This window comes from Lathyrus oleraceus, chromosome 5 (genome assembly GCF_024323335.1).
Source record: "Lathyrus oleraceus cultivar Zhongwan6 chromosome 5, CAAS_Psat_ZW6_1.0, whole genome shotgun sequence".
NCBI classification, from domain to species: Eukaryota; Viridiplantae; Streptophyta; class Magnoliopsida; order Fabales; family Fabaceae; genus Lathyrus; species Lathyrus oleraceus.
The window spans coordinates 230,383,123-230,398,079 of record NC_066583.1 but is presented as its reverse complement, the minus strand read 5'-3'; the positions used below and the strand labels follow the sequence as shown (position 1 = coordinate 230,398,079).

Sequence of the window (14,957 nt, the reverse complement as noted above, 5' to 3'; positions counted from 1 at the left end):
TATTTTTGTAAACATCAGTCATATTCAGATGCACATATCAATTCAAATTAAATCAATGGACGTTTATGCAAACAAAACAGATGAAGTAAGACAATATTGTATTGATTTTGAAAGAGGGCCTATAAACAGGCAATTTGTGTACAAGGAGACAGAAATCCTAGTAAGAGGAAATTGTCAAGAAAATAAAGAAAAAGCTATGAAGGAAAAGTCCTTTTGATTTTAGTTCCACTACTGTCATTATGTCTTCGAGCATCTCATCTCCTGCTGTCGAATAGAAGTGATTGGCTTGTTCAGTCCCTTGAACTTGGATGAAGTTGTTTGAGAACGGGACATAGTCATACGCTTTAATCCCTAATTTTTGCCTGGACCGCCTTTTCAGGTTTTCAGTCCACCAGGATACCCTTTTTTGCCCAAGCCGCCTTTTTAGGTTTTCGACTTGTCGGGTGTACATTTTTATATGTTTATCCCTAATTTTTGCCCGAACCTTTTTGGTTCGCCGGGATGCCCTTACTTTTGCCTAGATACGTCGATCTAGCGGGTCTCTCTTATGCGTAGTATTTTTTAACTATGTCAGCGTTCACAGGATGCGGGAAATCTTCGCCATCCATTGTAGCAAGTATCATGGCTCCACCAGAGAATACTTTCTTAACTACAAATGGCCCTTCGTATGTGGGAGTCCATTTGCCTCGGGGATCACTTTGTGGTAGAATGATACGTTTGACCACCAAGTCACCAGTTTGATACACCCGTCTCTTGACCTTTTTGTTGAATGCCTGGGTCATGCGCTTCTGATATAGCTGCCCGTGACATACAGCCGCAAGTCTCTTTTCATCAATATGATCGAGTCGGGTCTGAATCCATTCATCCTCATCTAAGTCTGCCTCTTTCATGATTCTTAGAGAGGGAATCTGAACTTCCACTGGTAAAATGGCTTCCATTCCGTAGACTAAAGAGAAGGGAGTTGCCCCTGTCGAAGTGCGTACTGAAGTGCGATAACCATGAAGAGCGAATGGTAACATCTCATGCCAGTCTTTGTATGTTACTGTCATCTTTTGTATAATCTTCTTAATATTCTTATTAGCAGCTTCTACGTCGCCATTCATCTTTGGCCGGTACGGAGAAGAGTTATGGTGTTTTATCTTGAGCTGCGTGCAGAGTTCGGTAATCATCTTGTTGTTCAAATTGGTACCATTATCAGTGGTAACTCTTGCTATTCTTCCGGAGAGAGTAGGTTTCTCCAATATATATTTGATAGGATCCATCTTAGAAATCAATGAAGTGGTATGATTCAACATATACTGTCTTAGTCGGCGAGCAATCCAAGCCAAAGCACAGTAAGTCTTCTCAAGCAGTGAATATTTTGTTTCACAGTCGGTACACTTTTTGCTAAGGTGGTATATTGCATGCTCTTTTCGAACGGACTCGTCATGTTGCCCCAACACACACCCCATTGAATTTTCTAACACGGTCGAATACATGATTAGAGGTCTTCCTTCAACTAGTGGCATCAGAATCGGAGGTTCTTGGAGATATTTCTTGATTTTGTCAAAAGCTTCTTGACATTCATCATTCCATATCATCTCTTGATTTTTCCTCAGTAATTTTCTTGTCTACTTCAGTACCCAGATTCAGTTGATTCCTCATGCGGCTGTATGGTCTTTTCTTCTTGCAGTACCAGTCTGGCAAGTTCTCCAGGTACTTCACAATCTTCCTCACTTCCATCCTCGGTTTGGTAGATCGGATTTTCGAAGTCATAATTAACAGTAGCAAAACTATTATCAACAGGATCCAGAGTGGATATGGATACACATTTTGTTATGTGAGTGTGTGCAAGAAAACATAGCTTGTTTGAAAAATGACAGGAAAGATAAAGAGCGCAATATTTGAATGCAAAAAAGTCCATTGATTTATTGAATGCAAATGTGCTTATGAAAATGACAAAACCCTTAACAAATTAGCTATTGTGCCCCGGGCATAGACACAATGCTTTAAGAAGTTCAATCGTAAAAGTTAAAATTTGCAACCCTAAGATAAACAATAACAATTACTCCTGACTAAAGGAAATAGGGATAGTGTCTTCAGCCTTCCAATTGTTGAGTCCGTCACCAATTGTTGGGAAAATCCAGCTATCCAGGTCGCAATCGCTATCAGCATCTTCTACAACATTGATCTGATCTTTAAACCCCAAGCCAGACTTATCGGACTTGTACGGTACATCGATCAGTTGCCCCCAGCCAGTACGACCACCATCTTTAACCACGGCTTGAGCATCTTTCAGAGAAATCATCGCAGGGGGAGCACGAATAACCTTGGGTACCCGGGGAGTTGGCCTAAGGACAGGATTGGGCGGAGGAACCACTTCAAATGACTGAAAAGGAGTCTCAAAGAATTCACCATCCATCTCGACGTATCTGAAAGCCTGCACACTGCTGACAATATACTCCTCTTCCCCGCACACAATGACGATCTTACCCTCTATTGGGTACCTCAGCTTTTGATGGAGAGACGAAGCTACATCACTTGCCCCATGAATCCAAGGGCGTCCCAGCAAGCAGGAATAGGCAGGGCGAATATTCATTACATGAAAGGTAGTGTTGAAGACTTGAGGTCCTATCTTGATAGGGAGAATTATTTCACCATGGACAACACTTTTCGCACCATCGTAAGCACGTACCACAACGTCACTAGGTTTCAGCTCAATACCTTTACAATCAAGTTTATCGAGCACAACTTTCGGTAACACGTTCAAAGAAGAGCCATTATCGATCAACACATGAGCCAAGGTGATCCCCTTACACTCAATGGAGATATGCAGAGCTTTATTGTGATTCTTTCCTGCTGGTGTCAGGTCAGCATCGGAAAAGCCTAGGCCATTGTCAACAGCCAAGTTAGCAACATAGTGTTCGAACTGATCGACGGAGGTTTCCTGAGGTACATGAGCAGTCTTCAAGAATTTTATCAATGCATTGGCATGAGATTCAGAAGATAACAACAAGGACAACATCGAAATTTTAGACGGAGTATGCCCCAGCTGTTCTACCACATCAAAATCACTCTTGCGGATGATTTTCAGCACTTCTTCCATTTCCTGTTTGGCAACATCTTCAGCAGTAACTTCGACCGGTATCTCTGACAGTGGAGAGTTGACTGGTTCCTTTCCTCGAGTCTCAGGGGCGGGAGGTGAGATTTCTGGAGAGAAGATCCTTCCACTTCGGGTAATTTTACTAGTCCCAACAATGTCGTTAGGATTAGCAAAATTATCAGCTTGCTTTATGCCATGGATGTAAACATCACCTCCATAATTCCACGGAATGGCTTTGCTTGAGGAATACGGTATTGGGCCAGGTGCGGTAATAATTAGAGGAGCTACCCTGGGCTCAGCAGTAATCTTCACAGGCATTCTGGTGGCGGTGATCTTCACTGGAACTTTGGACCTAGCAATCACAGATATCTCTTCAACAGGATTTTCCGCCTTGGGACTCCTTTCAAAGAGAATTGTACGATCGTCCATCAGCCGTTGAATGCCATTCCTCAATTTCAGGCAATCATTGGGTTGGAGTGTACAGAGATCGCAATCTTCAGCACAACCTGGAAATAAACCAGCTTGCAATAAATTCTTCTTGATGGTCAGGAGAGGAGATGTTAAGTCAGCTACCTTAGAAACAGGAGAATTGCCATCCACAGCATGAACGGTCTTGTCATGATTAGGCATAGGTGCAGTGATGACATTAGGAGTCTCCGGAGGATCAAATTCGATTTCTCCCGCATCGATCATATCCTGAATCTTATTCTTCAACAACCAACAATCGTTTGTATCATGCCCGGGGCTATCGGAGTGATATGCACACCTGGCATTGGGATTATAACGAGGAGAAGTAGTGTTGAGATTCGCAGGAGGGCCTCTGAGGGTAATTAAATTTGCCTTTAGCATACTCTGCAAGGCTTGTGCTAAAGTCATATTATCTTGGTAAACTGCCTTCTCGGTCTGTCTTGCCTGTGCTGGAAGTTTTGAGATGGCGGTGCTGCAATCGTAACTGCTCCCACGGTATGGCCACGATTTTTCTTGTTATGACCCCTTTCATCGTACACAACATTTGATTCATTCCTCTGATAGGACTTTTTGGTGCTTGCAGAGGTAGCTGCCTGTATCTTTCCACTTCGAATGCCGCTTTCCACACGTTCACCTGTCAATATAAGTTCAGTGAAACCCGATGAGGAACTTCCCAATAGGTGGCTGTAGAATGGGCCAGTCAGTGTACCCACGAACATGTCCACTAACTCTCGGTCAGTCATAGGGGGTTTGACTCTGCCAGCCAGATCTCTCCATTTTTGAGCATATTCTTTGAAACTTTCGTTAGAGCCCATAGTCATATTCTGTAACTGTAGCCGATTTGGCGCCAATTCAGAATTATACTGGTAGTGCTTGTAGAAAGCTGTCGCTAAATCAGTCCAGGTGCGGATGTTAGAATTCTCGAGCTGATAATACCACTCCAACTGTGTGCCAGACAGAGTCTCTTGGAAGAAATGGATCCATAGCTTCCCATCGGTAGTATACGGCTGAATCTTTCTCACATAAGCTCTCAGATGCATCTGAGGACAGGATGCCCCATCATACTTAGTGAAAGCGGGGATCTTGAATTTGCGAGGAATGACCACATCAGAGACCAGCCCCAAGCTTTCAAAATCCAGACCGGGCGCCTTCTGGCCCTCCACAGCTAGCATACGTTCTTCCAGCAACTTGTACTTATCATCCTTCAGAGAGTACTGTTCATTCTCATAATCCTCATCTTCGTCTTCCTGGCTGAAAGGATCAGCATTCTCATCTTTCGAATCATTCTCTGTCTCCTCTTCTTGATCCTTCGGAAGTCTAATCTTGACTCCTGCAGCCTGTCCTTTAAGCCTTCTTCCCGGGTTAATGTAACTCACAGGTTTCTTGTCTTTCTTCTTCTCGAGCAAGATAGCCTTCAGTTCTTCCTGTCCCTTGGATAAGCTCAGGATCAACTCCTGGAATTGAGCATTTTGAGCCTGGAGATCTTCGACAGTTTGTTCGAGATCCATTTTCCTGTTTGAATCTGTTTGCAATAGGAAGACTGTGAGAATATTGATCCTTTAGAATACCTGTTATGCAATGTTATGTTATGCAATGCAATGTATGAAATGTTTTCAAGGACTTTTGGAATTTAACTTTGCGTAAACTACCAAAAAAGAACGAAAATTTTATTAATAATTTTTAATCAATGTTCATTACAATAAATGGTAAAATACAATAAAAGCTCAGGTCTCCCAGGGACGGCTTCTTTTTGGGCGAAGATATGCATTGAGTCTTCGTTCCTCATTGAGTTGGCTGGTGAGCTCTAACACTTTCTTCCTTGCAGCACAGAACTGGGCTTCAAAAGTATCCCTTTCCTCTCTCAACTGGATCCAGGATTTCTTTAACTCTTCAACATCGGTAGGCATATCTGGATATGGAATGATCTGAGGAGTACCCCCTTCAGCTTCTGGTTCAACAATCAGCGGTCCGACTGCCAGATATGGCATGACAAGTTCACGAGCTCTTGCGCGTACCCATCTGAGATAAGGTTCCATAGGAATAGAGTTTTTCGGTCCTAAAGTGTTTCTTTTCACCATGCCCCAAGCCCGTACAAATCTTTGACGGAGACCTTGGGAATCGTTGTCATAGTCAAACACAGTGCCTTGGATAATTATCTCATGTGGACCATCTCTTCGAGCACAACCAAACTGACGTATGGCTAGAGCAGGATTATAAGTAATACCTCCTCTTATCCCCATGAGTGGTACATTAGAGAATTCTCCACATCGGTCAATGATGATAGCGTTTTCTTTGAGATGAGGACACCAACGGATGTCTGAATGGGAAAGCGACATTATCCTTTGAGACCATTTCAAACTTTGCTCATTCTTCAAGACTGATTGAGGAAGGTGCGAAATAAACCACCTAGATAATAAAGGTACGCAGCACATGAGAGTCCCTTGCCTTTTCATAGTACGAGTGTGAAGGGAATGCAGAATGTCTCCGAGCAAGGTAGGCACAGGGTTATGAGTGAGAAATATCTTAATAGCATTCATGTCTATGAATTGGTCCGGGTTGGGAAATAGCACCAAACCATAGATTAGTAATGCTAGAGCATCTTCAAAAGCATGGATATTCATAACCTTTAAGAATTCTCGGGCCTTATTTATCAGAAATTTGGCAAGTAAACCCTTAACTCCACTCCTTGTTACCCAATTAGCTTCAATATCGGACTTTGTCATGTGTAAAGCTGCAGCAACTTTTTCGGACTTTGGGACCTTTTCTAAACCACTGAAAGGTATTTGATCAAGAATAGGTATCCCAAGCAGCTTGGAAAATTCTTCTAATGTGGGCACCAACTGATAATCTGGGAATGTGAAGCAATGATGTTTAGGATCGAAGAACTGGAATAGGACTCTCATCATATCTTCTTTGAAACCAGTGGTAACCAAATTGAGGAGAGAACCATGCTTCTTGATGAACTGAGCCTGATCAGGAAGTTCTGACACTAAATCCTTGAGTTGAGGAGGGATGACTACGAAATTGATCCGGATGGTCTTCCTGGGAGCCATAGCCTTACAAAATAGAGCCAAGTTAAATCCCTAAGTCCTTGAAACGATTAGTGCAATGTCATGATGTTATGATGTTATGATGTTATGATGTTATGTAAATAACAAGCACACACAAGTCACGCAACAATCATCCCTAGGTTTTAAGGCTTGCATGAGTTCCATAGGTAAGTACCCTCCCCACTGAAGTTTGGTTGGTTCAACCTGTCCTAGAATAGTAACCGGGTTCTAGAAGGATCTCCAATCATTGACCTTCCTTTAAGTCCACTTCAGTGCAACACCAAGTGGTTGACCGAAGCTTCCCTAAAGTCCAATCTCAAAGAGTGTAGTATCGAGTCTCAGCCAACCCCAGTCGGAACCGAAGTCAGTTATCTCACTACTTTCTAATGGCCAGGATGAGTCAATTAGGGTTCTAAAGGTCTGGTTAATGCTTTGATGACACCACGCGGAAGCCAAATTTTTCCTCAAGTAAACATGAGGAACATCAGGACATCCAAAGTGTCACATTAACCGTAGCCATCATTTTGACCATTCCAGTATACGCCGGATAGTCGCGATGATCTATTGCTACTTACCTAAGGTACACTAGATCCGGGTGTAGGATCTTTCACTCAAGCATAATATACCCAAGCAATCCCTTAAAAGTAAACCAGACAATTTGAATAAGTGATCTTGTTTTTAAGGTAACCTCTCTTTTTTATGGATCCCCAGCAGAGTCGCCAGTTCTGTCATACGGTGAACTGACTTTGTGTGTTTTTGCTTTGTAAAGCAAATGTCGCGGTTAGCAAGAGTCGCCACCGACTTTTCTTTTATCCAATAAGGAAAGGTGGAAAAGAACAGGAAAGACCTTAATTAGATTTTGGGTTCGGGAGGTACATTATACAAAGGGAAGGTGTTAGCACCCTTTGTATCCATGGCTATCCATGGGCTCTTAATTGCTTGATCACTTATGTTATTTTTCTTGTCTGAAAAAGTGTTTGTGAACTGTTTAGAAAATGTTTTGAATAAGAGAATTTAACTTTGTAATGATTCTTGTATGAATGTATACAAAGTGGTTATCTCGTTTAGTTTTGAGAATTGTTTAGAAAAATATAACTCGGTAATGATTCTAATATGAATGTATACCAAGTGGTGATTTTCCAAAGATGTTTTGAAAGGTGTGAGGTGTGAAAAATGTTTGAGGTTGTGAGCCAGCAATTAGGAGTTATACCTACCCAAGGTCTTTATGGGCATTTCCTATCCTTATGAGGGTAAAACTGTCCTTACTATTGAGAAGTAAGTAGTTTTATCCTTTGGATGTAAAAGGGTCATCGTAGGGTCATCGATTGGTCATTGAAGGCAACAGTTGTAAGGATACCTTAGCATTCGAAGGGACTATCATCATTTAACCGTAGGCTACACCGAAGGGTCATTGAGGGACAAAATCATATATTCGAAGGCAACATCCGAGGGCCTATGATTTATTTTATAGGGACATGATGATTTAACCGGAGGGTCTTTGCTAAGGGTATCCCCACATTCGCGGGACATGACCGTAATACCATAATACCGTAAGGCAACAAAGAGAGGTCCATGATCACATATTCAAAGGCAATATTTTACAATTAATTAAGTACTTAAGATGAATTTCCATATTATAATCAATTAAGTAATTAGGATGAATCTCCACATTAAAATCAATTAAGTAATTCAGAATGCATCTCCATAAGGGTATCCCACAAATAAAGTGGAATGCCTAGCCGACCGTTTCTTCGGGAATAGGTAAGCCTTTACACAATTCAGCACACGGGTTAGAACATCGAGATAAAGTACAATTAAAAATTGCACCATAAAATAAACACAGCAGTCATAAGGCCAAATAATGCATGATTATAATAAACCCCGATTAGACAAGCATAAGACAAAACAAAAAACAGCTACTGTCACGTTCGCTCCTGCCTCGCCTAGCGAAGGCTTAGCGAGTGCTCGCTACAGGCTCGCTTAGCGATGTGCTAGCGAGCGGCTACGGGTTTTGAGTTTGATAGCAGCATGATCTCCGGAACCCTGAACTGTTTGCAATTGTAATGTTGAAAGGGACTGATCACTCTGGGTATCAGATTGAGTTGGGCGGCGGTATCTTCGGTGCGGATGAGCGGCCTTCAGGGTTTCCTTACTCTGAATTCTCTGGATTAGCAGGGTTTCTATGCCAGGGTTTCTGTCCGTCTTTTTTCTGTCTCTTTTCGTGACTAAAGTGTCGGTATTTATAGTGATTGTGGTGACCTAATGGGCTCAGAATGAAGCCCAAAAATTCTGATATTCGCAAGCTTCGCTAGGCGAGCGTTGTAGCGAAGGGTTCGCTAGGCGAAGGATTTGCTCGCCTAGCGAGCAGGCCATTTGTGACCTAATGGGCTCAGAATGAAGCCCAACAATTCTGGTATTCGCAAGCTTCGCTAGGCGAAGGAGTTGCTCGCCTAGCGAGCAAGCTAGTTTGGGCCTTTTTCTGGATTGGGCCTGTTGTGAGCTGGGCTTTTGTTCCTTTAAGGCCCATCCCTTGACAAATGAGTTGGAGTGCCTTAGAAATCCCTTGTAATATTAACGGGCAAATTTTGGGGTATGACAATTTACTTATGATTTTTCAAGGCTAGGTCGAGAATCGACCTGCTCTGATACCAACTGTAACAACCCGTATAATATATATCTAGAATAATATCATACAAGTGTTAATAATTGGTACTGATCCAATATAAGTGCCTAATGGCATCAATAAATATACATGTCCAAGCTAAAAACATGAATGGAACATGTTATACAATAATGCCTAAATAATAAAAATCTAAGATCTATGTACAATATCTTCATTGCACACAACTCCACAGCGGAAGATCATGATAAACAGCATCCCTCGAAACATCCATAACAACTTCTCATAGATTCAACCTGTAAAGAATTACCTGAAAAATAACAACAATGATGGGATGAGATAATAAGCTCAGTGAGTTCTCCTATCCTACGGGTCCACTCGGCTCTACAGGGTTTTCTAATCAATGTTCAACTCCTATCCAAATCAAGTCAACAAGGGAACGAAGACTTAAGCGATAGGGAAGCTATCTCGCAATTGTATGGCAACATGCATCTGAGTTCTCATAACTCAACCACGATCATTATTCAGATCACGACGCATCAATTCCCGAACGGACTTACGTCTAAGCCAGGCCCGGTTCATGCATGCTTGTATGATTCGACTTTCACGATGGATATCCGGTTCCCCTATGAGACTCAAACCCACTTTTAAGAACCATCACTCGTATGGGACTTTACCCACTTTGAGTCTCTTTCACCGTATGGGCCTTATCCCACTTTCGTGTCCACCTTTCCCCCATGTCCACCATGGTTGGGGCTCAAACCCAAATGAGGCTCGAATCATTGGTCCCACATCCCAATGCTTACTCCTCTAAGCATACCACAAGAGATGTGTACCACCACAGAAAAACACACATTCTGAATACATTATCGGTTCCACAATCATCGGTTCCACGAACCATAACAAAATTCATCAATCACGGGTGACTTCATTCACCATAATACACAAATAATAACATGGCATGTTCCATACAATGCATCTCATTCTCAATCATGGCAACAATTCGTCCACGACCTCACATAAGCGGCACACGAATGAATACCATATTCTCATACATATATCACACATGTTCCATAACCTAGATCATATTTCTAAGTTATTAATCACGTTATTCTCCGAGGTTTCCTCACTCATCTTTGTAAGGTTTTTAATCATGTTACTTCACCTTCCACATAACAACAATATTTAAATTTCATTATGATATAATTCATGGCATTTATAAATCACATAATATTTTATAACATGGAACAATAATAATAGCCCTTTACGTTATCCTTCTAGCGCATCCGTCCGTGTCCAAAACGGAGTTATACCACTCAATTAATTCATTAATCTATCTTAATCAAGATTTAGATTAATTTTTATTCATTGCATAATTATTCAACAACAACATCTTTGGACTAGTGGTAAGGCTTGTACAAATCCAAGGAGGTCCCGGGTTTGAACCCCATTGGTGACATATTTTAATTTATCAAATAATTAATTCATGTCAATAGATTGATCAAATGAATCAATCGATCGATTTGAAGGATAATTCTCAGTAACTTCTTTCCTTAAATAACTCCTCTTTTATTTTCCTTTCCATCTACCATTTCTTTACCTACTATTTTCACATAACATGATTCTTTAACAACAACCAATACTCAAGGATTCCTAAACCTCATAAACACATGTTCTTAACAACCTCAACGGCCATGTTCAATTACAACAACACCATAATCATAGAAAACATGGTTAACTCATGATTCATGGAATATTTCATGAATAACTCATATTGTTATGAATTCATGTGATTAACCTCCATAACTTCAACAACAAAACACATCAGCATTAAACACCCAAGAATCACAATTTCAACAACAACAACAACATGATATCAACACATAGCATGGATGAGGAGTATGAACACAACAAGTTCATAAGTACATGTATAATAGGGATTTCAACATCATAAACACAACCATAACAACTCATGTAATCTCAACAATCATGAAGAGCATATCAAGCACATGTTTATGAAAACAATAACAATCATGTGGAGTTACATTACTACAACCCTAACTTTTCTAGAAACCTAGACTTTCTAACTAGAACTCACCTAGTAGTAGAAGAAGATGAAGTTGGTGATGATGAAGATGACATGATGGTGGTGGTGATGAACATGATTTCCCATCTTCTTCCTTCCTTCCTCTTCTTCTCTTCGTTCTTTCCTTATCTTTCTTTTCCTTTCTTTCTGATATCTCTACCTCTCTCTCTTACCTACCACCTCTCTTCTTATCCACTTCTTCATTTCTTTCTACACCACACAAATATATAACATATAATATATATATATATATATATATATATATATATATATATATATATATATATATATATATATATATATATATATATATTATAATATTAGGTAGTAACATAAAATATCTCAATTGATATTTCATCTTCTAGTACCAATTGACCAATTATTAATGTTACCGAAAATATCCTCTCTTGTACTTATTAATATTGGTTTGTTTCTTTATTAATAATTAATCTCTTCAGAGTTCACTGGTTACTCTATTGGTCCCAATTGACAACATTTAGAGCACATAGGAGATCCAATTGTTACAAATGATAATAGATAATTTACATAGGAACTCAATTGATCTCAACTGACAACTAATTGAGCATTTAAGGAAATATGAGATATTACATAATAAATACATCATTCTACGCATCTACAAAAGCATCTGCTTTTTCTGGACCAGAATATATATCATTCTAGCATTATGATAAAATAAAATTAATCCACATGTTGCTATACAAAAGTGATAATAGAAAATAATTAACAAAAAAAATTTAGAGCACTTACTCCTTTAAAAATTTCCATATCCTTCTCAATCCATATCATATGTGCTGCAACAGGTGTTATCCTAATATCTGCCTCTACTCTCTTTTCAAGCTTTTCAAAGACTTTTGATTTCTTATTTGGCACTACTGTTTCTAGTAGGTTTATTGCGTCGAATGTTTCAACATGTAAAAACACCTAAAATAATTGTTGGTAAAAAGGAAATAATTAAAATGCAATAAATTATAATAATTAAAGGTGAAATGAATATCAAAAGATTACCGTACGCGGATAACCTATCGGTTTAAATATTCCTTCATAAGGACATGTTTTACTTAACACACATCTTTTTTCAGAAATAAAATCAAAAGTACTGCGTAAAGAACATCCATCTTTATCTTTGGATTCATTACGGATCAAGTGATTGTATATATCTTGAACAGATAATTGTATACGTTCTTTTTTTTCAATAAAATACAATACTTCAATAACTCCGCAAAGGGCGAACACATAACAACAATCTGAAAAAAAATTATATTTATTATATGAAATTTTATTTTAAACTTTAAAAATAAAAATAAAATCATAATAAATAATAAAAAAACTTACTGCCTGTGCCCTGATTTTCAATAGGATTTAAACTATTATTCTTTCTCCATTTATCACACCAAGTAACATCTTCCTACATTTTAAAAAAATCAAAATAAAATTATATTTAAATCATCTATGTAAATTTAATAAAAATAAAATTATACTAAATAATAATAATAGATGATCAAAATCAGAATCTTAAGATAATTAACTAATTACGTAATTGATTAAATAAACTAAAATAATCTAAATTAAATTTGTCATTTATAATGAGAGTTAATAACAAAACTAATACTTACATCTCATAAACTAAAATAAAATATAAAAAAAATAATGATATAACTCCACATATTCACGAGAATGATCAGACATGGTGAATAAAACATAAATTACATATTATCGTCATTACTTGAAACAACAATGCGCTGAAATTCCTTTCAAAGATGCATTAAACCTTTTTACTGCTGAAATATGTTAGATGATTGCTTATATCAGCAAGTGAAAACTTAATCTTGAAAATAATTATGACAATTATACCGTTTTTGAAAACCAAGTTAACTGAAGAAATAGAAAATCCACCTACAGAAGTTGAACATAATAGAATTAACGGAAGAAAAAAAAAACTCAATTCAGTAAAAAAAATTCACCACACATCAACAACAACAGATACGTAAGATTTCATACCAGTCATATCAAAATGTGCAATAAATGAAATGTAAGAGAACTAATAACTGCTGAAATAGAATCAGGTTAACAAAATAATTTTGACATTTATACACTTTTGAAAACTAAGTTAACCGAAGAAATTGAAAATCGAAACCTAAGCAAAAAATGCAGATGTTGAAATCAGATTAAAATATGCAGTAAATGAAATGTGAAACAAATATAATCGGTAATTAATCACCCGAAGAAGTGAATCTTGTTCGGTGATTTCAGCTTCCTTGACATCCTGAGCAAAAGCTTGGAAGAATGAAATGGAAAAGTAAGAAACCATAACCGAGAGGAGAGGAGGAAGATGTTGAAGAAAAAAGAATAGAAGATTTAGAAACTTCGGGGAATCACCATGGTGTTTGGTAGTTGAAGACGAGAGTCACAAACTCAGAGAAGAAGAGAACTCTGGTTCACTTGGTTAGTGAAATTTAAATCAGAAAGGAATGTGGAGGGAGATAGTGTGACGTAAGTGTATAATTTATAGAACGACTAACATTTCTTTTGGTTAAAACACTTTTCATGCCGTTAGTCTTCAATCACTAATGGTCACGAAAGAACCCACTAGTTCCTAAATCAATCACCATCCACATGCAGTTTTTATTTTATTTTTATAAAGACCACATACTATTTATTATTTATTGATGAATTGTGATTCAATTTATTATCTACTTTAAATTAAATTTTGTTTAAAACTATATAAGTATTAGCTTTATCAATAATTAAAATAAACCAATAAGTTGGAAAAAAAAATGACAAAAGCATAGAAGGAATGAAGTGATATAAAATTTAACCAATAGTTTTTAGATATTGATATATAATATTTTTTTTTCTTTCTTTAGATGAAAATAAAGATCCATATTAAATAATGTACTGTGCTCCAAAGTCAAGATTATCTATTCCAAATAGATGTCCACTATTTACTGGTAAATATATTTTCTCACTTAAAAAATATTGTAAATGTTTACTGTTTTATATCATTGCCTCAAATAAAAAGTATAATAAAAAGAACATTTATACCATTACATATGCTTACAAAGTTGATATTATTTATTTTAAAAGAAAAAAAACCAACAATATATATATTGTATGGTTTCATGAAAAACTCATTATGTACGGTAGTATCGAATATAATGCTTTTTGTCCACGTATACTCTCTCACCTTCACTATCAGATGTGGCCTTTTCCGTTGATATTGAAAGACCACTCCTTAGAAAATGACAAAACTCTGTAAGAAATGAAAAGCAATACTCATATGTGTGAAAGTTTTATTGTAAGTTTTGAGGACTCCTTGAAGCTGAAAACGTTGTAGTACACTGTCCCCTCTAAAAATCCTTTGCCTGCAAATTATTCAGCTACTTAATCGTAGCAGAGAACAGGTTAATTTTGAATGGCACAATGTACCATTTTGAACATTTAACCTACAATAAAGCAAGTCCTCTTATTTTGGTGTGTGTGTTTCCAACGAATCATACAAAGGTTTTTCAAATAACCCTGCCACGCGCTCAACATTCCTACCCTACACCATGCACAAACTTGCGATCTACCGATGGTGCGTCTCATGCTCCCGTTTTGTTGGGACACGTCAAAGCATGCATGACAGCTTCG

At 38.1% G+C, this 14,957-nt stretch overlaps 1 protein-coding gene across 1 annotated transcript in view; it reads right to left on the bottom strand.

The window, feature by feature from the left end:
- Positions 1-13,204: 13,204 nt before the first annotated feature.
- LOC127083216 (uncharacterized) overlaps positions 13,205-14,957 on the bottom strand; it is a 64,989-nt gene continuing 63,236 nt past the window's right edge. The window contains exon 4 of the mRNA XM_051023484.1: positions 13,205-13,220. The gene's annotated coding sequence lies outside the window, so the exon portion shown is untranslated. The remainder of the gene's footprint in view (positions 13,221-14,957) is intronic.